Genomic DNA, 27,585 nt, shown 5'->3' on the forward strand with positions numbered 1-27,585 from the left:
GGGCCCCTCTGCTGGCAGAAACATAGACAGGAGATTCGATGCAAAACACCATCTGGCTTGTCAATCTCAGAGAAGTTTTCGTATGAATAAAGAAGGCAGGCTACTTGGCAGGAGGAGGATTTGAAGGCATATATGTCCTCAGATAAGAGACCCACACCTCTCACCTTAGCCTTGCCAATCTATCTCACCTCAATTGCTATGGACTTTAGAAGCAAACTACAATATACATTTGAGTAAACCTGAATTAAATGAACTGGTTGTTTGGCCAAGTGATCCTTTGGGCAATGGACCTCTCAGCAAATCAAGGTCTCAGAATATTAATTTTGCTCATAAAATTAAATGCTGTCTAATATTAAAACATTTTTATGGCTGAAATCAGTATCCCTCCGAGAATAAATTTCACATAGGCTAAAACAGTAATTTCATGGCCTTTTCTCATTAATGTACTTCTGCATTCAGCAAATATTTCCTGAGTACCTGTCATGTGCCAGGTGTTTATTTCAGGTGCTGAATGCACTTTGTTAAGAAATGTTCAAAAGCATTTTAATATTGTAGGTAACATGTCAGAAATCAGCATAAAGTACAGAAAAGAGGAAAAAAGACAGTACTGCTCAATTCTACCATCTCAGTAGAAGTGGGAAGTGTGGGAGGTGGGATGGTGTCTGGAAAATGTTTCACGGAGGCAACTTTTGACATGATTTTTGCCAGTTGAAGTTGGAAAAGTGGATTCAAGAAGAAAGAGTACCGATGATAAGGCAATACACAGCATGTAGTTGGTGTGATTAGCGGCAAGAGTGCAGGGATGATGTGATGAGAAAACCGACTACAGAGGAAGGCAGTAGCCCAATTAGGAAGAAGCATGAGCAGCTGTGTAAGGGATGAGGCGAGAGAAAACTAATAAACAGTTTTGACTGTAGGAATACAATATTTTCAGAACTGTGGTAGATGACTGGAGTGGGCTAAGGTAAGATTTTTGGCAGGGACCAATAAAAACCCTATTGCATTAGGTCATCATGACCTAATGGGGTCACCCCTGATGACCCCAAGGATGAACTTGATGGTCATCAGGGATGAACTAACGCAATAGCTTTCATGTCACCATGTGCAGGCTGATAAGAGAAATACTTAGGAGATCTTCAAAGTTGACACTTGGTTTATAACATGGTTCAACATCACAAAGAGGAAAATAAAAACAGGAGCAAATTTTATGGGGAAGAAACTCTAATTTGGTTATGTTGGTTATAAAGTTCTGGGATATACTGACAGAGTCTGTGGACTTTCCACTGCGTACTGACCTAGCTGTGGAACTGCCTCAGACTAAAAGCATTCAGCTGTGGTCACTGAACGTGATCCCATTCTTTGAAGATAGAGACTTTCTGGTAAGTGTATGCATTACATACTTACTTCTTACTGCTTATTTTTATTCCTGGCTCTCATCTACTCTTCATGAGAAGGAAAAGAGAGGTAGATCCTAGCTAGAAGATAAATCCCTCTCAATGTTAGAAATCTGGAGGACATTTCTTTTATTATGCTAACAGAGGGGAAGCCGATTAGGAGCTCAACTCAGTAGCCTGTGAACTCCCGAGGCTAAGAGATTATGTTACTTCTGGTCAAAAGAGAATCTTCACTTCCAAGCAGATCGCAAGATATTCCAATAGCTCGCAACACATGAAACCAGTGAGTTGAGCAGGGTTGATCTTTTTCTGAAGAAAACTATATTCATGGCTTTTGTCATTCACCACCAGGTATGTCTAGCTGAATCTCTCTCCATCCAATTCTAAACACGGTTACTTCTATACACATTCCTATGTCACTAAAACCAGTCATTTTACTACTACAGAGTTCTACTGATTTAGGCAGTAGTCTGGTGACCTACAGGGAGATTAATAAACTAGTGAGAGCAAAATGTATTAGTGTGCAGAATATGATGCTATAAAACAAAAAGACACTGCAATAATTACTCACACAAAATAGAAGTTTTATTTGTCACTCATGTAACAGTTCAGAATCAGCAGGGATCCATGGTGGGCCAGCAGCTCTGCCCTATAAGTTTGTCCAGGGTTCCAAGTTAATTCTATTTATGTTGCTCCATCACTCCTTTGGATTTTGTCCTTGTCTGCATAATTGAAACCACCACTTTATCAGCCCCATGTCAATGGTCCAGCATCATGGAATATAAAAGAAGCCAATAGCCAGTCATTTAAAGAGATGACCAGGAAATTGAAAATAGCACTTCTGCTCATATCCCCTGGTTCAAATGTATTCATTTGCCACATCTAGCTGCAAAGAATCCTGAGAACTATTTTCATCTGACCAGTGATACACCCAGCTGAAATCAAGGAATTACGCTACTAAAAATCAGAAAGGAAGAGAAGACACCAGAGGAAATGAACAAGGATAATATTTCTGAGAATGTGTAAGTAGAACTATCCAGTGGACAGTACTTCACAACATTAAAAAAGATCTGTATCTGACATCTTTGTGAATGTTACTTGAATTTCAAGATAAACAAGTTATTATATAAAAACTTGAAGAGTGAATATAAGATGATTGTTTTGACCAAGCATATACAAGGGAAGCTGGGGATTAAATGAAGTCAAAAATGAAAGAACTGAATTAAATATACCAAGATCTGGTGGCTTTATATTTGATTTGCAGCATATAGAACCTCGCTAGGTTTCACTGTGTTCTCAAATAGACTTATTCTGATGGGGTTAAATTTTATATTGGAGAGAAGATTTGGAGAAGGTTTCTGGTGAACTTGGTTCTTCCCTTTTACATAATTGAGTTAGAAATGATTTTGTCATTAAAAAAAAAAGACCATATTTCTTTGTTTTGTTTTTTCCCATGTAAAATGGGAGAAAAGGGGATATACCCCTTGGTGTAAGGAAATGGGGGGCAGGAGAGGGATAAGCCTCGAAAGGAGGGGTGGGAAGGGAATGTCGTTAAGGCAGCAAAACATTCTTGGTAAAAAGTTGGAGGAGGAGTCTCCACAGCCTCAGACATGAAGGCAGAGGTCGCGTTCTCGGTGCGCAGCTCTCCACTCAAGTGTTCAAAGGGAAATGTCGGCTTCTCTTCCTGGTTCTGTTGCGACCATTTCTGTGCTCACTCTGGGCTACCTTCTGCCTTACGCAGATGAGAGTGCTGCAGGGCTCGGAAGGCAGAGATTCGCCTGTGTGGGTTCAAAGTCAGCATCTCCAGCAGCAGCTGTGCTTCAGACTCCTCCATCTCAGGAACCACTGACTGCACTGGGCGCCGCCCTCTGGGGGAAAAGGCTCCTCAGGGCAGAGACACATCTCGGGGCCAGTCATCCTCTAGGGGCAGCCCAATCAGGTCAAAGATTTTGCCTAACTCGTCAGCTTCAGAGTTTCCACAGAACAGAGGCTTTCAACGAAGCATCTCTGCAAAGATACAGCCAACGCTCCACATGTCCACAGGTGCTGCATACACAGACTGCAGAAGAACTTGCGGAGCACGGTACCAGAGTGTAACCACCACAGGTGTAAGTGCCATCTGGTAGCTGTAGATTCTGGCCAGGCCAAAGTCAGCCAGCTCGACTGTCCCACCACTTGTCACCAGAATGTTCTCTGGCTTCAGGTCTCGGTGAACAATGCCGTTGGCATGAAGGAAATCTAGGCCTCTTAGAAACTGGTGCATCAGATCCTTGATGGTCTCCACTGGCAAGCCTGGTGGGGGTGCCTTGTCCAGATATGTCCTTAGGTTTTGGTCCACATGCTCAAATACCAGGGTCACTTTGGTCTCCTGGTCAGTTCAGGCTGTGGCACAGATGACCATCAGCCGTACAACACTGGGATGCTCAAAGGCCTCCAGGCGCTGCAGTAAGGCCGCCTCATGAACTGTGCTGATGGGCAGGCCCCCTCCAGCTCCTCCTCCACTGGGAACTCTCATGCTCTTGAGGGCCACAAAGTGGTCTCTGTGGGGATCACAGGCCTTGTACACCGTCCCATAGGCACCAGCACCAATCTCAGCCACTGGCTCATATCGAGGGGTAGCCATTCTCACACCAGGGGAGACCCTCGCCCCGTTCCGGGAGCTGCAGGGGTGACCTGATATTGGGGCCCTGAAGCCAGTTCCTGTGGCGCCACTCACTCGGGCTCTGTCCGGGGCAGCTGGATGCTACGGGCCCGACCACAGACACAAAATGATTTTGTCATTAAATACGCCCCGGTCATTCTGCCTTTCTGGATCATGGCTATCCTGTAAAGAGTGAGTTAAAACAGTTAATAAAGGGTAAATTTTTACAAGGTCTAACTTGAAAGTCAAGGATAGAGATAATATAACAGAAGGAGAGAGGCATAAAGTTTCAAGAAAGATTTTTTTAATGATTATGACTTTAGAACGAGGTGTTTCTTCCCTAGAAGAAAAGAACCACTAGAGAGGAAATTGAAAACATAGAAAAGAGAGAAATGAAGTGAGAGAAGAAAGGTGTGGGGGAGAGAAAAGAGAGAAGAGGGGAAAAAGGAGAGAGAACACGGGGAAACTCAATGTTCAGAAGAGAATTCTCGGAGTATTGAGCTAAATAGAATAGATGAGGGGAAAGGTTTGACAGTTTAAAAAAAAAAAAGGAAGAAATCTTTCTCTAAAATGAGGCAGATTTCCACTTAAGAAAATTCCGCCATTCCTCTCAACACCTTCCTTCCCAGGTGAGAGCTGACACCCAGGTAGGTCTAGCACCCCAGTAAATACCTGAGATCAATCCTTTTAGGCTTTCTGAGTGGTTTACATGTTTTTAATAATTTTGTCATTTTTCTTTCCGGGTCCTCCTTGCCCTATTTAAACCTTTATGTTCTGAGTCAGTCATGCGTCTCTAACAGAACTAACTGAATGAGGTGCTATGTGACTGTCAGAGGCACTGTACTCCTTTTAGCATATCTCCTGATTGCTTTTTTTTTGCTTTATTAATTATGTTCTCTCATAACTCATTACATTTGTAAATCGGACATGACCTATCTCGAAACCTCCAAATCCTTCCCTGTGCCAGACGATACTTAGTGCTCAGGCTGCAAACTACTGCAGCATCCAAGCTAAACACACCATGTCTTGTCATTTTAATAAAAGCAGTAAAGACAAGAAAGTATTCTCTACACGATCAAATCAAATCTTTATTACTCTCAAGTACAATGAAAGATTATTTCTCCTTCAAAAAAAAAGAAAAAGAAAAAGAAAAAGAAAATCTCGGCTCATTGTGTCGAGCCCCATCCCAGTGACTCAGTCTTTCATAGTCTTGCTCATCAGTGCTGTTGTTCCCCGTTCACTGACGACTGAAACACTCACTATTTACTCCACCCCCAGGGACTTCTTGGGAAATATCAGGCAGCAGCAGATGGGAGCTATTGGAACCCAACCCAGATGCTGCTTTTCCAGACCACTGCCTGTAAAACCCTGAGTGTCACGAAGAGAGTGGAGCTCTGCTATGTTTTTCTTAATGGAGAAAGATAAAACAATCATCAAAGGAAAAGATATTGACCATAAAATATACTTTTCTAGCCAGAATTGTGTATACTATCCAAAGCCACTAAAGTGTCACCAGGAGAAAAGTTACAACTGCTTTCCATCACCATCTAGCACCTTTATAATGCTTGGCTTTCAACTCTAAGCCGTGGGGTCAGGTTAATTTCACATGCAATCAGCTCGACTGTTATTCCTGGGGACTCCAGGCATGACTTCTATAACATGCAATTTTTACCTGAGGGAGGCTCAATAAGTACATCAACAAATGGCTCAGAGAAATACACAGTCTTTCCTGCCATTTCTCAGCATCCCTGGGGGCACGTCAATACAGAGCACCCTGTTGTGCCTCTGTCAGAGAATGGTCCTGGGTGAACTAGACTCAGCCACCAATCCCTGCTTTCTGAGTGTTTGGATTTTTTTTTATTGTTTATCTTACTGACTTTTATTGATTCTAAATTAAAAAAAAAAACAGAAAGTGATAAAGAAGAAAATTAAAATTACCCAAAACCCAACTACCCAGAAATAATTATTTTAAAAATTTAGTGTATTTCTCTTCTCTCCCTGTCTTTCTCTTTTACTCGAAATAAGAGAGAATATGGTAAATCACAAGAAATGTACGTAGTTCAGGGTGGTGAGATAGGAATTTCAGGGTATTGGCAGGAATCATATATGTTTAAAATCTTTTCTTTCTCCAAGACATAACAAAAAAACTTCATTAAAAAGGGGATATCATTTACTTATTAATAAAGCTTACAAATCAAAATGAAAAATGTTTTAAAGCTCTTGAGCCAGTGGCAAATTGCTTGCAATAATATTGAGAATGTGTTGAGAAAATTTTAATGCCAAAAAAATAAAACTGATAAAGAGCACAAATAGTGTGCACACACAAACACACACACACAAATTATACAGATACATATACAATATATATATACATATACTTGTGTATATATATACAGTATACATTTGTTACATATTCTATACGTATGTAACATAATATTGGGGTGTATTTACACTTTGTTGATTGATCATGAATGGACATCTGTGTAAAATGCTTCTTAGCAAATTTTGTGTGAGTTTGTGTGTTACCTATTGATGCTCTTTACCACTTTTACTTTTGGCATAAAAACATTTACATACTTTGATTCAGTAAATCGATGCTCAGGAACCTGTTCCGAGGGAACACTTAAAGATGTGCTGAAATATACATTCAAGTACATGCATGAACGCTTTATTTACGGTGGCGAAAAACGCAAAGCAGTCAAGTAAATGAAAATAGGAAATAAGTGATTTAAAAAACAAAATCCATCCAACATGATGTTAAAATTTTTGCTTCTTCAACCTTTCTCTTTCACGCACTTATTGCTCTATGGGCCCCAAATTACACAGTCTATGAATGAGTTCCTTCCTCCAAGTTTTATTAACATTTTAATTTCACTGTAACTCAGATTAAGGAACTGTCATTGGGAAAGGAAGAAGCCCAACTTCAAACGTCAATCTTTGTTTACTGATGAAGTATCTCTAATGTTAATCAGAGAAAGGGCCAGTCTCTGCCTTTTTCATTAGAAGACACCACTTACAGAGATACAAAGACATAGAACTTTTTATGTAAAATAGCAGAAACAAGTGAAGTTTCTTTTTCTGTCTTCCTATCCTTTATTTGTGCCACCCTCCTTTCCACTCTCCTACTCTACCTCCCCTTACAACTTCTGCAAAAGAATTTTCAGCCTGCTTGTTGACTCATTGACTTGGCTCACAGGGTCCCTTCTAAAACATACTATGATTCAGACCACTTTTTCTTCAAATTTGTTTTATACACTATCTGTGTCTGAATCACCTACTATGAGTTGGCATTATGCCAGTCCTTAGAAGGAAGCAGAGCAAGAGAAAGTTCACAGTATTATTTTCATCTTGAACCCAACCGGCCCCAAAAGTTTCTCTATTCCTGAACGTCAAAGATAAAAGAGCTAATAAATTATCTTATTTTAGCTAGCTTGAGTTAGATTTCTATTGACTTTCAAATCAAATAATTAACAAAATGTATAGAAATTGAGACCAGGACTTTACAGTTGAGAGTAACATACTCCAAAACAAGGAATGAACTGAGATCAGACAAATTGGAGACTCTTCGAGGGGAGAAGTAAGAGGGAGCTCCACTGGTTACACATTAGGAAAAGAGATGGTTAAACTTGTACCTGGATTTTAGTCCATGTGCACACCAAATCTAGAAGGGTAAAAAGCTTGGTAGAAAAGTGTCAGGACATTGGGATACGTTAGCTGTTTCTCGTGGTCTTCAGTCGATCCTGCTAGAAAAGAACCAACTTCCATCTGACGTACCATGTCTGACATTGGAAAGATTATATTACATGCAGGTCTTTTTTTTTTTAAGAGAGGCCGTTTCCTATCTGATGTCGACCATCCTAGGGTATAGAGGATCATATAAGTATTGGTCTCCCGGAGTTTAACAACAACAACAAAAAACATTTTTCGCTAAGGTGATGTGCAAACAGACACTTAGGCAACAAATGCAGTGAGATAAATTTTTGGATCACGAATTTTCATAAAAATGTGTTATGCTGATTTTTTTACTCCACTCCTCCACTATCTCCTGCTCTTGACTCCACAAGGAAGAGGTAATAACACATTTTTTGTTTCCATTTTATGGGATGCACCCCTATGATAGGAAAATGTTGAGCTGTGCCTTGATCACCTCTGCCTATTATTTTATTGTCACCAGGTCCAACAAGAATGGTTGTCATTACTCTGAGGGCTATAGGAAAAGACAGAAAGGATGGAAGACTATTACTCAGAAAAAGAAACAAGCATGTGATTTATATTCAGCAATTATGGATTTATAACATTTTTGTAAGTAGTTTCTAATTCACAGTGTTTATTACCATCAAATTGAATAGCTGTCGAGTAGGGTGCTGCATTCATATCTGAGAAACTGCAAATAATTTTATACAACAGAGTAAGGTTTTTTTTTTTTAGCTGTAAAGCAGTTCCTAGGACTAAATAATCTAGACAATTGAAATAGATGGTTTCCTGCACCCTATTATGTTCACTTAAAATGCCCTGGGTTATGTCATTGAATGGTCAGAGATAAATACACTTATCCCGGGTTGGGTGGGGTGTAACTACATGCTGCCAGACTGTGCAGCCAGGGAACTCACAACGTTATCAGAGGACAGACACCTGCCTACCTTAAGGAGGTAGCATGTGATGTCTTCTATACACCCAAACTCACTATTTTCTTTGCCCATCCTTGAAGTTTTAATGGTGTTCTCCCTGGATCTCTGCATTTTGAAAGGTTTTTCAGTGGCTCTGTTTTACTTAACTGTAGGATGCAGGATGACCAGGAGCTACATTTGACCTAACTGAGAAGCATGAAAATCACTTCAAAATCCTCTACTTAAAGCTGGAGTCGGTTACTAAATGTGGTTCTAAATTGTTCCCCTTGCGGAGGGGATAACAGTACTCGTGTGTGTGTGTGTGTAAATGATTGTATTATATGACTGTAAATTTTATGTGTCAACTTGGATAGGCTATGGTGCCCAGCTGTTTGGTCCAACATGAGTCTAAGGTGTTACTTTGAAGGTATTTTCAGATGTGATTAACATTTACAACCAGTTGACTTTAAACAAAGGCAGTTACTTTCGACAATGTGCATGGGCTTTATCCAATCCATTGAAGATCTTAAGAGCAAAGACCTGTGGTTTCCTGAAGAAGGAACTCTATCTCAAAACGGCAATATAGAAAACGTTGCTTAAGTTTTCAGGATGCTCACCTGACCTACAGATTTCAGACTTGCCAGCCCCTGCAATAGCATGAGCCTATTCCTTAAAATCTCTGTCACTCTGTCTGCAAAAAATATATGTACTCATAAGTATATATATGAGTACAAACTTGGATATATATATATTTAAACTTGCATATTTATAAGGATATGTTTTTATAAGTAAGTAAACTTATAAAAGTTACATATTTATATAAACATGCAAGTTTATATAAGTATATAAATATATATATATATACGTACGTGTATATATACAGATATACATATAAAATATGTATATAAAACAAACACTTTGTAAAACAACTTAGTAGTTTCTTAAATGTCAAATGTGAATCTACCATATGCTCCAATCATCCCACTCTTAATATTTACTCAAGCAAAAGGAGAGATGTACAGAGAAAAACTGGTACTTAAGTATTTATAGTAGCTCTACCTGTACTATCCAGAACCTAAATGTCCTTCAACAGGTGAATCATTAAGCATATTGTGGTAAAAAAATCATAGAATAGAATATACCCCAGAAATAAAAAATAGGAAGAATTATTGATACGTGATACTAATGGATGGATCTCAAAAATAATTATTCCAAGTGGAAGATGCCAGTCAAAAAGGCAGACATCCTATGCGATGTCTTTCATATACAAGCCCAGTGTATGTGTGAATTTGCATTTCCTAGACTTGTATATAAAGGGTATCACAGAGTATTTATTTTTCAATAATAATTATTGGTTTATAAATGTGTTCCTCAAGACTATACTTTCAGGGATTATTTTTACAGTTCATTATAAATGTGTTTCTCATTATTCTGCTTAACTTTGAGTTGCTTAAGAGCAGTGAAAAAGAAATTCATATTTCTGTGCCCTGTTTTTACTTTACCAGATATGTAGTAGGCTTTTAATAAATGTTGGCTATATTATTCAACTTCTGAAAGATGGCATTTTCCAGACTCTTATAGGTAAATGATTTACCTACTGTTTAAAAAAATTCAAATTCTGGTTCATTAAACTGTAAAAACTATTCTAATTATACCTCAAATTCAAGGACATAACACAAACTGCTACTAGGAAATGAAAGGGCCTTATGGGCAAACTGGGAATGAGAGTTGGTCTCACTGAAACTTCTTTCTATTCATTTCTCAATTCATTCAAATGTTGAATTCAAAACGTATGGATTTTCCCTCCTTTTTCAGAAACAACCAGATGACAATGTTGGCTGTCTTCATTAGTGCCCACAGTGACCCTCCGAGATTCCCAGACTCAACTCGTGCAGGCTTCCGATACAAACGCCAAGTACTGCTAGGAAGACAAGGGTAGGACTGTGGATGCCACAAACCCTTCTGTGGCTTTAGAATGACTGTTGTTTTAAGAAATAGCCTTCTCTGTGACCTGCCTGGTATTTCAGAGAGATGCTATGTCAGCCATCGTCAAGCAGACTTGGCATTAACATAAAGAGGAAATAGCTGAAGCAGTGAGTGCATTACTGGAAACGAGAAATCACTGTAGTAAAGGGTCCCCCAAGCAAGTAAAAAGGAGCCTTCAAAAGAGACCGTGCAATTTGCAGATCTTGGTTGAGAATGTGTCCTTTGAGATTCTCTTCCAGAGCTGAATTTCATAAACTGCTGAAAACAGAACCTTAAATGATACTTGTGATCATACGAGTTTTTTTCCCTAATGGGGCACAAACCAAGTTCTACAAATCCACTCATCTCTCAAAATGCCTCTGGTTTGTCATTTTTGACATAGTTACCCTAGGTTGCTTCTTGTTCCATTCTCTGGTATTTGTGTTGGCGTTTGGAACACTTAAAAAATATTTTAAAGTTAATCAGGTTAATTGTAGCAAGACTGAGTTGGGAGCCCTGTACTGATAAAGATCATTTTGTTTTTCAACAGTGTCTTTCCTTTGAGGAAACAAAAGCTTAAATGATGGAACTTTTTAATCGTGAAGATACGTATCTTTTAAAAGGAAAGAAAGAAGAATATTGGGCATGCCATCTTTCTGGAAAACATTCCAATACTCACACATTCGCTTACTAACAATTTATAAGCAACTATGTGCCAGGCACTGAGATACCAACGTGTATAAGAGGGAGGTTTAACATAGCAAAGAGAGATGGTCAGGTAAACATACAGTTGCTATAGAATGTTAATAGCGCCATCACTATCACTATGGAGAACATCATAGGCGGAGGATCTTAACTGCTTTCTGTCCCTAACACACAAGAAAGATGATGCGGTTCCATCAGTAATAGTTGCTCCTGAGGACAAAAATGGAGAGAGATGGGAATGAAGAGAACAGTGTATGCAAACATAACAGGAAATACAGAAGCAACTAAATCTCACTCACATGGCTGGGACACAGAAGGCAGCAGATGGCGAAGGGGGTGTTTGTTAATTGTGTGGAGAACCAGTGGGATACAAATTCTGAAGCATCCTGTTATGTCATAGTAAAAACTCTGTGCTTGACCAAGGTAAATGAGAACCACAGAAGGATTTTTACATAAAGATAACATGATATTTCTGTTTGGAAATTTCTTTCAGGTGGCAGTGTAGAGAAAAATCTGAAGAAGGGCAGCTCAAGCTGAGACATGAATAAAGCTGCACTGTAGTTTCAAAGGCTTGACATCAGTACAAGTTTATTGCTGCTTTTACTTCCAACGACAACAGCCGTGAAGTGAAGCCCAACTGTGTTCTCAGTCATGACCAAAATCCTCTTTGAAGTTAAGCTAGGGAAATTGGGGGACTTATCTTTTAGTTATTTTGATACAGAAAACTCTGACAATTTTTTCTTGTATTTTCCAGGGTACCTAAAAGTAAAACTGTGAATTATCCACCCTTGCCCTGTGTGACAAGGATGGAGAGTTCAATTGCTCTCACATTTTTGAGAGGTGCAGAGAGTGAGGAAACACTAGCATTTGTCTCCAGGAGCCCCTCAGACATGACACTTTGCTTCCCAAAAGTGTAAGATGTGAATGAACTCTGTCAAAAGGAACCCACCGTATCTGGCTGTTCTCTATTTGGAAAATGGGATAATAACTCTTACTTTGTAAGACCATTGTAAGAATTATAGACAATACATTCAAAGTGCACAGAATAATGCCCATTTTATAGTGTGTCTTTAATAAATCATAATTAGTTATTTGTATAAATTATTCTTTAAATTCTGTAATTATTCTTATAAAAAGACGCTACGCCCCACAGGAACACCTGGGATAAGGATGTATGAAAATCTAAAGAGAAAACGGATGTGAGCAAGGAGGATTCAATTATGTTATTCACAATATTTCATAAAATCTGACAGCACTTCCTGATGCTCTGGAACATATGGTTTTTCAAAACGTGCAGTAGCAAAAGATATGATGGTGGAAGGAGCTGAGACAGATAAGAGTCTGTGTGGAGGCTGTGGTGTCCGACAGGACGGGAACTATCAGACGGGATTAGCAAACATGTAATAGCAGGAAGATAGCAGGGGTTGAAAGCACCAACAGAGGGAAGATAAATGTCGAGGAACTTTGAAATTAAGGGTAAAAATCCAATGTTATCTTATCACTCGAGTTGCTGAAAGACAGCCACGGTGCTCCTATAAAGAAGCTTCCGGAACTGAAGCAGTCAAAGGAGGAAGCCAGGGAAATCCTGTGCGGTGACAGCTGAAGAAACCCACTTCAGGAACCCCTCCAGCAGTCGGACTGAATGACCACCTCTGCAAGGCAGACCACAGGCTTGCTGGTTGCAGCCAGACAGTCAGCCCCAAGCCGCCAAGCCGGGCATGAGAAACTCGAAGCTCACCTGTGCTTCATACGCAGACTTCCTCCCTTTTCAGATCTCTGAGTTTTCTACACAAAGTCAATCTTTTCCACCACGACTGGGTCAATATCCTTTTATAGAGAATATACATCTGCTGCTTCCTTGGAAACTCAGTCTGCTTAAATTCAGGAAGAACAGTCACTCAGTCCCTCATTCCCACAGCCAGTGGGCTAGGCTCTGTGATGGTTTCTGGGGATAACACGATGAAAAAGACAAGTCACGGTGTCTATCCTTACAGGACACTGCATCCTAGTAAAGGAGACTAATATCAAACAATTAATCGCACAATTAATTATTTAATGATCAGTAAGGTCAAAAGTGGGGATACTAGGAGAATGTATACCATGGTGCTCACTATTGCTAATAGCAATAGAAAGCCATTGCATAATGAAAGACAGGGCCTGCCATGATTATATTTGCTTTTATTAAAGGGTCTCCTGGATGACCTCTTCAGAGCTGTTTCCAAATACTAACTGATCAAAACTCACTTCAGGCTGGCAGCCTGCCTTAGTCCTTTATGAGAACACCATTCACCTGGAAGCCACAGGTGTTCCTGCTGTTACAATGGAACCAACAGTTCGAAGCTATTGCCACCTCCCTTCTCTGCCCCTATCTTCTGTGCTCCAGAGATGCATGCGGGGTTGTGGTGGAATGAGGAAGAATGGCCCTCTCACCAATTCTGTGACTCACTTCCACTTGTGATTTGAATCTCATAAACCCTCCTCTTCCTCTAGAAACTCAAAACCTGTCCAGAAGACAAGGACAGGACAGACGGGCACTCCACACCTCCTTTCTTCATCTCTCTGATCTCTATACAGACCCGACAGACCACTCTTGTGTGAAAACACAAATTTCTCCATCTGCATGTAGATTTAAAAAAAACCTTCATGCATGTAAGTTCATACAAATGATTAGATTTTTTTTATTTTTGTGTCTTACTCCATTCCTTGTAAAATAAACTCTAAGAAGCATCCATAAACATAGACTTAAATATAGGTATTTAATATATTTACCTAAAGTCCTTGCCAAAAATGTGAAATACTATGAAGAAGATGGTTTAGACAAGTGGACACATCCTTTCAACCATGAAGATTTTCTCTTTTTCTCTTTTAGAAATTATAGATCTAATTTAAGAGTACATTTACTAGTTCCATTCTAGGAAATGTATTGATTACACCGGTCCTTTGATGATAGGAACTTAATGTACCAATGAATAAGGGCAGAACATCCTTCCTTACTTGTATCTAGAGCCTGTCACCATTCTTATATATAAGTAACAGATAAAAAGGTGCTTTCTGCAGACTCACAGACATGGAATACAAACTTGTGGTTGCCAGGGGCGGGGGGTGGGAAGGGACAGACTGGGAGTTTAAGGTTTATAGATACTGACAGGTATATATAGAATAGATTTATACTGTTTATACTGTATAGCACAGGGAAATATATTCAAGATCTTGCAGTAGCTTATGGTGAAAAAGTATGAAAATGAAATATATGTATATTCAGGTATGACTGAAAAATTGTGCTGTATGCCAGAAATTGACACAACATTGTAAACTGACTATAACCCAATTTTTAAAAATGGTGCTTTCTGAAATTAGCATTAGTCATCATAGAATCAGATATTTACGTGATTATTTTTCTCCATGTCACTTACTGCTATCTGAAATTATACACACATGCACACACATATTATCTATCTACCTACCTATCATCTATCTTCTATCTATTAACCTCTCTCCATTTAGACTGTCAGATCCATGATGTTTTCAGTAGCTGCAAGAGTTCTGGACAAACAATAAATAGTTATAGATGGCGTCCTTTGATCCATGAACATAGTATATTTCTCCATTTATTGGGGTCTTTTATAAATTTTATCATCAATATTTTGTACTTTTCATAGTTCAGGGAATTCCATTTATTTAGTGACATTTAAACGTTAAGTATTCATCATTTTGATGCTTTTGTGGTTTTTTAAATTGCAGGTTTCAACTATGTACTGATAGTATATTGAAAACCAATTTATTTTTGGCACTTATTCTCCATTTGGGCACTGATTTTTATCGCATTTTTTCTGATTCTTTGGGATATATTTGGGTTTTTTTTTCCTAGTTTCTTAAAATGGAAATTTAAATCATGAATTTGATAAATTTAAAGCTGTAAGCTTCCCCAAAACACCACTTTCATGTTATTCCATAAATTTTATGTGCTGCATTTCAATTGTCCTTTAATTCAAAATATTTTTGTATCCTTCTGTGTTTAGCCATTTGATCCATGGTTTATTTTAAAATGTAGAGTGTAAATCCAAGGTATTTGGCCATTTTCCACGTATCTTTTTGTTCATGATTTCTAGTTTACTTTCACTCTAGTCAGAGAACATACTTTTTATTATTTCAACCCTCTTTAATTTATTAAGACATTTGCATGGCCTAAGATATTATATACTTTGTTGCTTCTACTATGAATGGTCAAAATTAGTGTGTTTGTATATATAAAAATATATATATATACCACTATGATTCTTTTTAAAAAATTGTATTGTTCTTGTCTAGTATATCTTTTTCAATTCTTTTACTTAACTTAGTTTTTTGAGTAAAGGTAGATTTACTCAGAGAGATATATACTCCACAGACAGAGTGCAGGCTGTTACAGAAGGCAAGAGAAAGGCCATGAGGTGTGGGGGTTGGGAGCTGAGTAGATACACACTCCATAAACAGTCTGAGTGTGGTCCATCTCACTCAGAAGGGAGAGTGGTCATGGGGTGCTGGGTAACTTTATATGCTAACAAATGGGATGATGACTCCAACTACTTTTGGGGAAGGGGCGGGGATTCTCAATTATTTTATTTTGAACCTAGATACATTTGCATATTGAAAGTGACTTTCCTGTACACTGCATGTAGTTGGCTCTTGCCTTTTAAATTTAAATTAAATAATCCCCTCAGTTTTTTTTTTCATTGATATGCTTAGAACAGAGGTGGGCATACATTTCTGTAAAAGATCAGATTATAAATATTTTCATATTTCCAGGACATTAGGTCTCTGTCATAACTAATCAATTCTGTCAGTGTAGTGTAAAAGCAGCCATAATCAATATGCAGACAAATGGGCATGGCTGGATCTGGCCCTTGGGCTGTAATTTGCTAACCCATGGTTTAGATCATTGAGATTTAATGTGATTTTTGATATGATTGAATTAAAATCTTCCCAGCTGTTTTCTATTCATTTCATCTGTTCTTTGTTTCTTTTACTTTTTTTGCTTCTTTTGGATTGAGTATCCTTTTATTGCTTCATTTCATATCTACGATTAGCTTATTAGTTAGAACTCTTTTATAATTAATATGTTCCCTTGATAGATGTTCTTGAATTTACAATATATGCATTTAACTAATTGTGGCCTATATTCAAACATTATGCCAATTATGCTGTAATTTAAGGACCTCAATGTACTCCCAATTCATTCCTCCTATTCATTGTACTAATTTTGTATTACAGTTTACTTTTATATATACTACAAACAGACAAATGTTGCTATTTTTCAGACAGTCACATTTAAGAGCAATACAATATTGCTCTTAGGAAAAATTATTTTATATTCTCTATGCCATTCCCCACATTCTTCATTTCTTTGCGTTTATCTGCTATTCTTTGTTACTTGATACATGCTGGCTGAGGCAGCGGGGCAAGAGAGAGGCATTCTATGTTTCTTTGGTTCAACATCAATTTTAGTTAGGTACTCACCTTTTCTTTCTTTATTGAAGTATAGTCAGTTACAACATGTCAATGTCTGGTGTATAGCATGATGTTTTAGTCATACATACACATACATATATTCATTTTCATATTCTTTTTCATTATAGGTTACTACAAGGTATTGAATATAGTTCCCTTGCTACAGAAAAAAATATTTTATCTATTTTATATATAATAGTTAATATTAGCAATTCTAAAACCCCCAATTTATTCCTTTTCACCCCCTTTCCCCACAGTTATTATAGGTCTGTTTACTATGCCTGTGAGTCTATTTCTATTTTGTAGATCAGTTCATTAGTGTCGTTTTCTTTTTTGTTTGTTTATTTAGATCCCACATATGAGTGATAGCATATGGTATAGTACTTGTCTTTTGAATGCATTAGTCAGGTCCAGGCAGTAGACAGAGACCTCATGAGATTAATATGAAACAGGAATTTTTAATATAAGGAATGATTAACTGTGAATAAAGGAATTAAATATTATTGAGAGAGAAAGAGACCTTAAAAGAATATTCTTGGGTTGATTGGAGTATTCAAGAGTAAAACAAAACATTAATGTATGCATGCTTCCCAAGGCAGGAATCTTGTCACTGTTTTTTTTGTTTTGTTTTGTTTTTGTTTTCAGATTGATTGATTGATTGATTTTAGTTGAAGTACAGTCAGTTCACAATGCTGTGTCAATTTCTGGTAAATAGCATAGTGTTTCAGTTATACATGAATAGGGCATGACTGAAGCCCACTGAAGAGTGGAGAGGTCTCTTGAGTTACTCCCAGGCAAGAGATTTTCCACATTTAGCACTGGCGTGCTTGTGGGGTGAGGTTTGTGGGCAAGAAGTATGAGCTGGGAATGGCATATAGGAAATTCCCCACTAGAGCACCAGAAGGTTACACTTGGTGAGCAGGAAATCCCTTTCTAGGGAGCTGAAGAAATTTGCTGTTAAGCTGTTTGTGGGGGTGCTATTGAAGATGCTGGAAAGCTACATAGAGCACAAGCTATATTCAACAGAAAGCCACTGGGAAGTAGTGAGCTGAGGAGGAAGGAGGGTTTAGTAAACACTCTGGGAAGCTGGCTAGGGAGCTTGCAGAATCAGGAAACTGATCATGTTGTAAGAACACTACCCAACATAGTGAAGACTGCTAGACTATCCATGAAATTCAGTGGACTCTGTCTACATGGGTTGCTGCTAAACATGCCACGTGCCAGGAAATTGGATGGAGATCGTGTGGAACTTGCCCAGATACTGCTCTTGGGGACAGCCACTGGACTTGTGTCAGGGAAGTCAGGGGGGCATCTTTGGAACTCTCCATTGTGTGGAACAAGAGGAAGCCTGATGGGGCTGCAGATCATGCTGGGAAGCTACCCAGCAGTGGCGCTGCTGACCCACCAAGAAAAGTAACCGGGCTGTAAAATCAACTGGGAGAGTGCTGCTGAAATTCACTAAGAGTCTGCTCTCCTTGGTGTCAGGCATACAAGCCCAACTTCTCAGCAGCAGAAAGAAAGAAAACACTTCAGAACCAGGATGTAAAGCCTCATTCTCCTAGAGTGTCCCTCCAGTGCCCTCTGCTGTTAAAACTTTTCTTTTTTAATGTTCCAGTATCACAATCAGGGCAATTTGATGAATTTGGAGCTGAGAGATAAAACATTAATAAATGGTTCAGTAGATCCCTTGGGCTCAGTCCCAAAAGCAAGATCAAATTAATCCCAAATCTCGTCTCTGTGAATCTATCTCTTGGGACCACTTACAGTAACAATTCTGTATCAAAGTCCAGTGAGGAGACGGAAGCTACACAGTAATAAGAAAGAATATGAACTATTTTCAAGGAATTGACTACTAAGAGGGAATAAAAGAAAACTCTAAAGAATCATCTACTGCTGAGAGAGAATACACCAGAAGACACAGACGCTAAATGGTATAATCCTCCCCAAGCCTGGGATTCAGATTTTGTTGGAGAATATGGGGTTCCAGCATAAACATTTGTTGAATTGTGCTGGTCAGAGCTGATCCACAGTTGGTAGGCTGAAGGCAGGAAGGTTGAAAGCTACAAACTGGACTGACAGGCTAAAAACCTACCCCTGCAACACTGGTGATGTGAGGATAGTAGACAGAGAACCATGGGCCAGGAGTGGCAGGCAATGACTTTTTCTTTTTCCCCAAAATGCATTATCAGCAGGGTGAGGTGGGTGGGCAAGAAACTCACCAGGAAGCTGTCAAGCTATCATCCAGGTGTATTGAAGAACGCGCAGAGAATTTGGCTGGGCACCAGCTGGACTTCCCAGAAAGTCACTGAGAAGATTTTAGCAGAGGGGAGGATGTTGCAAAACTTTCTGGGAAGCTGCCTGGGGCTCCCACAAAAGGATCAAAAAAGGTGCCTGTGGGGGCATTGCTATACATGAAGCTCTTGGTGGAGACCCCTGTAGAAGGCCACTGACACTCACTGGGGTGAGCCCCATCAAGGGTCCACACACCAGCCCCTCATCACTGGAACAAAAGAGCAGCAAAGCATATCAGAACCAGGAAGAGAGCCCCTTCTCTCTCCAGGCTTCTTTCAAGGAAAAAAAATTTGTATCACACAGGACAAGGAAGGAGGGATTTGGAGTTGAGAAGCAAAGGATGGATGACTGGAACCCTGCATTTCAGTGTGAGGGCTTCTCCGTGACCCCTTCCAGTAATGATCTGGGTCCTGGACATATCCCTACCCCTGCTCTGGACATACGTTTTCTGCTCCCTTCCTTTAGCTGCAGGGCATCTTCATCCTTGTCCTGAGAGTGAAGGAAATTAGCTGTTCTTCCTCCATCTGCCTCAGAATGATACAAGAGGTGCAAGGGCTTCTCCCTTCCTGCAGCAACACTGTTCACCAGGCCTGACCAAAGGAAGGCTCCCTCGGTTCTCTAGCTTTGCCCCAATTTTTTCTTGGGGACACTCGGTGAGGTCCAGGAAAAGAGACTTTGAGTGGGCAGGAATCCCCTTTGAGTCTTTGCAGCTCAGGGTTCCCACTCTCTCACACCAGTCCACAAGCAGCCATAAAAATTCTGCTAAAAATTTTAGCTCAATTCTTCCTACTGTCTGGAACATCATCCAAAATCCAGCAGCTGCTGCAGACGAGCAAGTCCTCTTGTTCAATCCTCCCCTAGAGGTTCCCATCTTCCCTTCAGTTTTGGATTATTTGGTTTCACTGTGACCTCAGCTTTTGGATCAAATCAAGAAATGTTGTGATTTTGAAGATTAAACAGTATATGTTGTTAAATGGGAAGCAGTTTTTCTTCTAGCTTTTTACATCATAGGAGCAAGTGGAGAAATCTTCCTATAGATGTATGTTTGTGGACAAGCTAAAGAATAAACACAACTAATGCTTTTTTAAAAAGTAAAACATTTCTGACTACTCAGACTAGGAGCTTTTTGGATCACCATGATTTCCTTTATCTGGGAACATTTTAAGTTCTTTGACATCCCAGTTAAAATGTGTTCTAAGTTTAATACAATACGTTTCTGTTTAATACAAATAGGTTTGACTAAACCAGAACCACGGGACTCTTATTTAAATTTCCTTCTCGAACATCTTGTTTAAGTTGGAACGTTTATAGCATTGCATTTAATTTCTGGTTCGTTTATTTACTATTAATTCATTTATTTGTGTAATCACGTCTTCATTTTTTATAATCCATGCATTTACACTTACATATCTATACTATACAACAATAACAATATCAAATATTAGAGAAACAAAAATAAATTAAAAATAAATGAGAAAAACATATAAAAGCGCCTATTTCACATCACAGCTTAGAAGTGTGAATGCTCTTAAAATAATTTTTTCATGTGATCTTTCTTTTTTATCTTGGTTCTCAAGTTATCTCCCTCTCAGTGCTAGGTACTTTATATTCTCTATTCATCAAAAACTTGGCAGGCAGTTTGTATTTTGAAAATATAATAAACCTTACTTCTCTTTTTAAAAAATCCAATATGGTTCAAATTATTCTATAACTTAGCACTGTAATAAATGGATAACCATAAATGTTTGCTCTCCATTGGGTTCAGTATAGTCAGATCTTCCAACATCCTTCACCTTAAATACTGTCTTCTAACTGGTCCCCATCATTCATTATTAATTCTCTGACCAATTTATTTCATCATGTTCTATCTGAAAATTCTACAAAGGAAATGTGGACTTCAACCTCTTCAAAGCTTTTCAGAGTAATTAGAATAAAGTGCAAAGTCTGAAACTAAGGTCTGAAATCTCCCAAATGATTTGGCTTTTACATTCCACACTTACTCTTCACAAGCATTGACACTTTTTTTCTTCATTGTTTGAAAATGATATTATCCTCCCTGACTGAAGATCTGTGTGAAAGTTGCTCTTTTTGGCAATAATGCTTTCTCCCAGCCAATAATCAATATTTTCCCCAGCTTTCCTCTAATAGTCGTTTTCTTTTCAGACTAAACATCATACTCTACCAAAAAAAGAAAGAAAGAAAAACTGTTTATTTTCCCTGGTACTGCGTTAGCAGAACACGACATGATCACTCCCAGCCTTCTTCATGTTGGTGTTTGCAAATCATTGTCATCTGTACTATATTCTAGCAGGGAGGGTATATAGCTCAAGTGGTAGAGTGAATGCTTAGCATGCACAAGGTCCTGGGTTCAATCCCCAGCACCTCCTTCAAAAAATAAGTGAATCTAATTACCTCCCCCCACATCCTGCCAAAAGAAATAATTAAATAATACAATAATAAGCAAATACTTTTAAAAACACACTTTGTACTGCATTCTAAGCAGCTTGAGGGCAGAGATGTTGTCTATTTTTAATACTGCAAAATCTCAAATTCCTAACAGAGAATCTGGTATATGGAAGATAACCGAAATTGAAAAGATTTTATAATGTTTAAAACAATAAAACAAATTATTATTCAAATACATTTTGCCTTCCCTTCCCTAATTGACTAAGTTTCTTAAAATCTATTTTTGATATTTTAGGTGCTTTGCAACCCCTGTTGTTTCCTATTATTTCTTTACAGTGTGACTAAGTATGTGATTCTCAGTTGCTTAAATTATTGTCTCAGTTCATTTCCATGCCAGTAGTTATGCTTGGTCACTCAGGGACTGTTTTTCTGGCAGATGAGTCTGACTTCAGAATATAAAATATATACAGAAACAGTCATTTTCTAAATAAAAATACCTTTGTTAGGATCCTTCTGAATTTGAGAAAGCACAAAAGAAACTTACTGAGAAACTAGAATATATGGAGGTTTAGACAAAGTAATGGAGTTTTAGACAAAGAAACATTTTTTTTTTCAGAGGAAGCAGCAGTGGGAAGACTCAGGGGGGAAGGTTTTCCAAAGAACATGAGAGGTAAGAGAATTCAAGAGTCTACTTAATCTCAGGCAGCAGGACAAGTTTCAATAAAAGCAAAGAAACTGGTGTGGTCAAGGTAGAAAAGAAAGAAAAGATGATGTAAAGTAATTAGAACCAGAAGTGCATATGAGTTTATGATAAAAGCTCAATATTTAAAGCCAAGGTATTAATAAATTGTGAATGTTAGGCTGAGGGGTTTGAATTTAATTCTGTGGCAGAGGAGTACAATAGAAGATAACTCATTTCTGCGTGACATGAAATAGGCTATGGATGAGTGACAGTGATGTGCTGAAGCAAGCAAAGAAAATGGGAAGTATATGAAATAAGAGCTTAAGTAGAACATGGACATTATATAAAGGAGACAGTTAGGGATCTCTGTGCACCACACTGAGATTTGGGATTACTACAGTGAGTATAGAGGAAACAAAACTGAACAAAAATGGGACAAGTTTTTCTTTGAGTCCAGGGAAAGAGTAGGTTATGACTGCATCCCGGGTGTAGCACAGGGTGATACTGAAATCTTTAAAAAGTGGGAAGGCATTGTCCAGTTGAATATAAGATAAATTAAAACACAGGCTAGGGAGCAAAGTCAAGGATCATATTTCCAACAACAGAAGAATAAAGAATTTTTCTTCAATAAACCAGGACAGCAAATATTTTTCAATATGCTTGAGGCACATGATACGAGGCCATATATTGAAAATACTAGGATGAATAATAGCTTCCTGACTATAAATAGATCACACTTAGTGAAGCAAATGGACAGTTGTTAGAATATTTTCATTTCTACATCAAGTGATATGTACTACATTACAAGTGCTGTTGTCTGAATATTGGTGTCTCCCAAAATGCGTATGCTGAAACTTAACCCAAGATGATGATATTATGAGGTGGGACCTTTGGAAGGTGCTTATACCATGAGGGTGAAGCACTTGTGAATGGGATTACTGTCCTTAGAAAGAGGCTCCAGAGAGATCCTTGGCCCCTTCCGCCTTGTAAGGCTATAGGATACATTTGCCAGACAGAAAAGGTCCCTCAACTGACTATGCTTGGCACTCTCACCTTGAATCACCAGTCTCCAGAACCATGATAAATCAATTTCTGATGTTTATAATCTGCCCAGTGGGTGGCCTTTTGTTTCAGAAACCCAAATGGACTAAGACAACAAGGTACTGTGGAAGTACATGGTGAAGAGGTGCTCAGCCACCTGGAAGCTCTGAGAAGACTTCCAAGTTCAACAGTGACAGAAATTGTTACTGTACTTGTGTCTCTTTTGAATTCACTTTATCAACTCAACAGTTTTTCCCCTAGATTTGACTGGAAGGCTCTGATACAACGTTGAACTTTGCTCTTTGAACTGCTGAGGACCTACAATGCCCCAACCACTCCCAGTTTATTGTTTATTAAGATTCTTCTACCAGTATCTCTGAAAACATTTTCCAACAATTCAATCAGAATCTGTAAGCTTTGCTTATTTATGTCCAACACAACCCTACAACTAGATGGGGGTCAATGTTTTCAACCTTCTATGTGATTGGTTATTGAAGCTCTTCATTTTCATTTATGTTTTAGAGTGGACTTAAAACAATCGTTGGCCCACGATCGTGATGGCACTGTCATTAACTTTGGTTACAGCCAGGTACTGATGACTAGACTGCATGATCTGTGAGACTGGCACACACTACAGTTGGTTATCTCTGTGTCCTGTTTTGTCTATTTTGTTTTATAATGGCAAGTGAAATTTTATTCTTTATTTTGATTACCCTTTTAGGACCTAGACTATCTATCTTGTAAATTTAGTCTTCCATCTTCTATATATCCTAATATGAAAAAAAAAAACCAACAAAATTCAAAGAGAAATTTCTTTACTGCTTACTGAATCTTCTATTTAAAAAATTAAGGTGATTGATTCATTCTATTTAAAATATAATTAATCTTCCACTGTAATCTGGAAAGAAATGGTAATTAATACTCAAACTGCAGAAATGCAAGACAGTTTCTAAAAACATGCATTTTTCACTTCTCACAATTTCTATTCAAAGTGTTTGATTTACAGGTCTAACCCTTCTGGCAAGTGGACCCTATCACAACCAGTGCCTGGTCCCACGAGGTGAAGACCTCCTTCCCTCACTGGAAGCATGAGGTGGCATTCCTGCAGAAGCCCCTCCATACCCTGTAGGTGGCAGCAGCATGGACCAGTGGGAGTGACGGTAACAAGACAAAGCACGCTGGCCAAAATAGCACTGCAAGGGCTCTGAAAGCAAATTAGCTTTGAAACTCCAGGCCACAAAAATAGGACAGGGCCTGGGTTTTAAACCTAAACAGGATGACTGCCTGCTAAAATAGAGTATTTAAATAGGACCCAGAGTCTCCTAACGTAAAATTCCAATTGTCCTTATGAACCATTGATTGATTCAAGGAAAACTGTGATGTGAAAACCTAACAAACTTATTTTTCAAACTTCTCATAGTTCCTAGCGTGGTTTTAGTAAGACATGCTAGTGCAGTCTCACTAGAGAGTGCTAAGCCACCGCGCCCCTGCGTGATATGCTTTTATGTTCTTCTCTTCACATTCCAAAGTGACTGACTTCCATAAGGGAAGACTGAGGAAATTTGGAGGCTATAGGATGAAGGGAAGCATTAAAAGGATTCCACAGAAAGGAATGGTAAAAACTAATGGCAGTAGTCTTTGCTTTTAGTCATTATCCAACATATTTATGAATAAATGTACTTCTGCTCTTTTCTCTTCAGAGGTCTGGACTTTCACAGTGAAGGAAGAACTTGCCATGTGTAGACATGGTTCCAAAGTACTGGAGATCGTTGCCAATCCCACTGTGCTCAGAATGATTGGTTACATTTTCTACAGTTTGTTTTCTGTGTAAAGTACCTAATCTTTATGGAATGTTCTTATATTATGCCAGCACTATACCGTGTGCCAGCCTTGACAGACTTAACATTTTCTTAGGGTGACAAAATAGGTGACTCTGGAAATATCAGAATACAAAAAAAAAAAAAAAGCTGAAAAAATCAAGAGCTAAAGGATAGGAGAAAATTGTTTTATAGAAACATGAGAAAATTAAAGTCATATGAATTTCCATAGGTCAGAGACCATCATGGAGTAATTTGATAGACTTAGATCAATAAAGAAGACAGATACAATTATATTAACAAATCATATTTGGAAAAGCTTAAGAGTAGAGTGTTTTGTATTACATAAGACCATTTTCATAGTACTCCCAAGATAAGCATGAATTTATCATTGTGTGACATCAAGCAGAACTCTGTTATTTTAAAATTTATTTTCCTGTAAAATTGATGTAATATTGACCATATAGGGCTGTTTCATAAAATAAATTCAGTGTTCACAAATTATGTATACAGTTGTCCAGGTACTGTCGTAGGCACTGTGGATCTAGCTGTAAACACAATAGCTGAGGTCACAGCTCTCATACAGCTCAAATCCTAGCAGAAGTGGTAGATGAGCAAGTACATAAACACAGTGTGTTAGGTGTCAACACAGTTTATGATAAATATGTCATAAGAAGAAAACAGAGAGCATTAGGGCACAATGGGACTCAGATTTAGAATGCCTATTGGACAAAGTAACATTTGAGCAGAGACTTGAATGAATGGGGGTAGGTAGCAACATCTATATCTGGTTAGATATTTTTCTCTAGAGCCAAATTGCCTGCTTTTGAATCCTGGCTCTGTCACTCACTAGCTGGAAAACTTCGGGAAGTTTAACTAATACCTCATGCTACATCTTCCATATCTATAAAAAGACAACAATAATAGCACATACCTACTAAAGCATGAAGCTTATGACATTAACTCAATATCAGGTATTATTATTATTATTATCATCTTTAATGTTATCAACATTAGGGGCAGAATATTGCAGATAGAACAAAGAGTAAATGAAAAAACCCTGACTTGGGAGTTTCTTGGCACGTTGAGAGAACTGGAAAATAAGCAATTGTGATTGAAGTAAACCGCAGTTTTCCAATGGGGTAAGAGTTACGAGATGAGAGCAGCAAGGTTGGGTTAAGTGGGGGTGTGACTCGGAAAAATATACCAGTACTGTGCAGTAGGAATGATGGACGGTTATTACATAATTTTATTAGAGATGTAACACTTCATGATTTATTTTATTGAGATACAACTAGCATAAAGTGCTTGTATCCTAAGTGTACACCTTGACAAGTTTTGAGAAATGTACACAACATGTAACCAACACACTAATCGAGACAGTGAACGCTTTCATAACCCCGGAAAATACCTTCATTCCTCTTCTGATCAAACATAACTTCCAAGTTCCAACCACTCTGAAATCTTTGTCCTTACATAGACTGAGACATGGACCAGTAGGTCTCTTTTATATTTCATCCCTAAAGACACAGTATTTAATTCAGCACTGCCAAAGGTCTGCATGGGCCAGGACATTCTCACTGTGTTCTTGCTTCCTTTCATGGTAAATTTGCCAAGCTAGTCTTTGATAACTAAGTGCTACGACTTGGCTTCTGCTCCTCTGGGACCCTATCACCCTGTTGAAGTCAGGGACTCCAACACAACAGCCACATCCTCTACAGTCATCACTGCCCTGAAAAGGAGAACAGCCAGAAGTTTAAAGGATATATGTTGCTCCATCACAAATGTATTTTTCAATGTGTTAGTAAAGGTAATATCTTACAAACCTTCTTATGAAATGTAATTGTGGTGGATGAGTGTGTAATATATAGACAATAAATCCAGGCATGTGTTCTAATCCCTAATCCTCTGGATCCCCTTTCTTTACATCATGCCAGGGAAGCTCTGGCATCTCAACCTCAATAAATTAAATTTTATCTAAGTTTCAGTCAAACAATTAAAATTTAGAGCTACCTCCAGCTGAAGAGCCAAATCATAAAATCTGGAGTCTCTATTAAGTACACTCATATGGTTGAATTTGGTCCAATTGTGTGTTATATTTCACCTTCATTGGTCTTTCTGCTTTAGAATCCACCCCACACATATTCTTCTGCAGGTATACATTAGCAAACTCTTGAAATTCTTTTAACTATGTTATCTTCTCCTGGGTCGTAGTGTATGCCTATAGTCGTGAAGCATACTGAGTTTTGATTTTACATATGAGTCCAGTGGAAAGGGGGACAGTTCTGATTGGTCTTGGGGTGAATGGACATTCCCCTTTCACAGCACATACCCTAATACTGTTTTCACAGAGTTTTCAAAAACTGAAGGCGAGTTTCCTCAGATGCCAATTACAACCTTCCACTGGCAAAAGATGCTAATATATTGACTTAGAGGTTTGAGATGATCAGTTTCATGTAGGTCCACCAGATGTCCCCATTCCAAGTTTCAGGATTTCATTCTGTTCTGATCAATGCCCTTACTTATCATGGGAATCTTGGTAAGACTA

General features: G+C 38.5%; 1 pseudogene; it reads right to left on the minus strand.

Annotated features, from left to right (window-relative positions):
* Positions 1-1,957: 1,957 nt before the first annotated feature.
* Positions 1,958-27,585, minus strand: part of LOC140689294 (cyclin-dependent kinase 4 pseudogene) — a 159,783-nt pseudogene continuing 134,155 nt past the window's right edge.

The sequence above is a fragment of the Vicugna pacos genome, chromosome 25, assembly GCF_048564905.1.
Source record: "Vicugna pacos chromosome 25, VicPac4, whole genome shotgun sequence".
NCBI lineage: Eukaryota > Metazoa > Chordata > Mammalia > Artiodactyla > Camelidae > Vicugna > Vicugna pacos.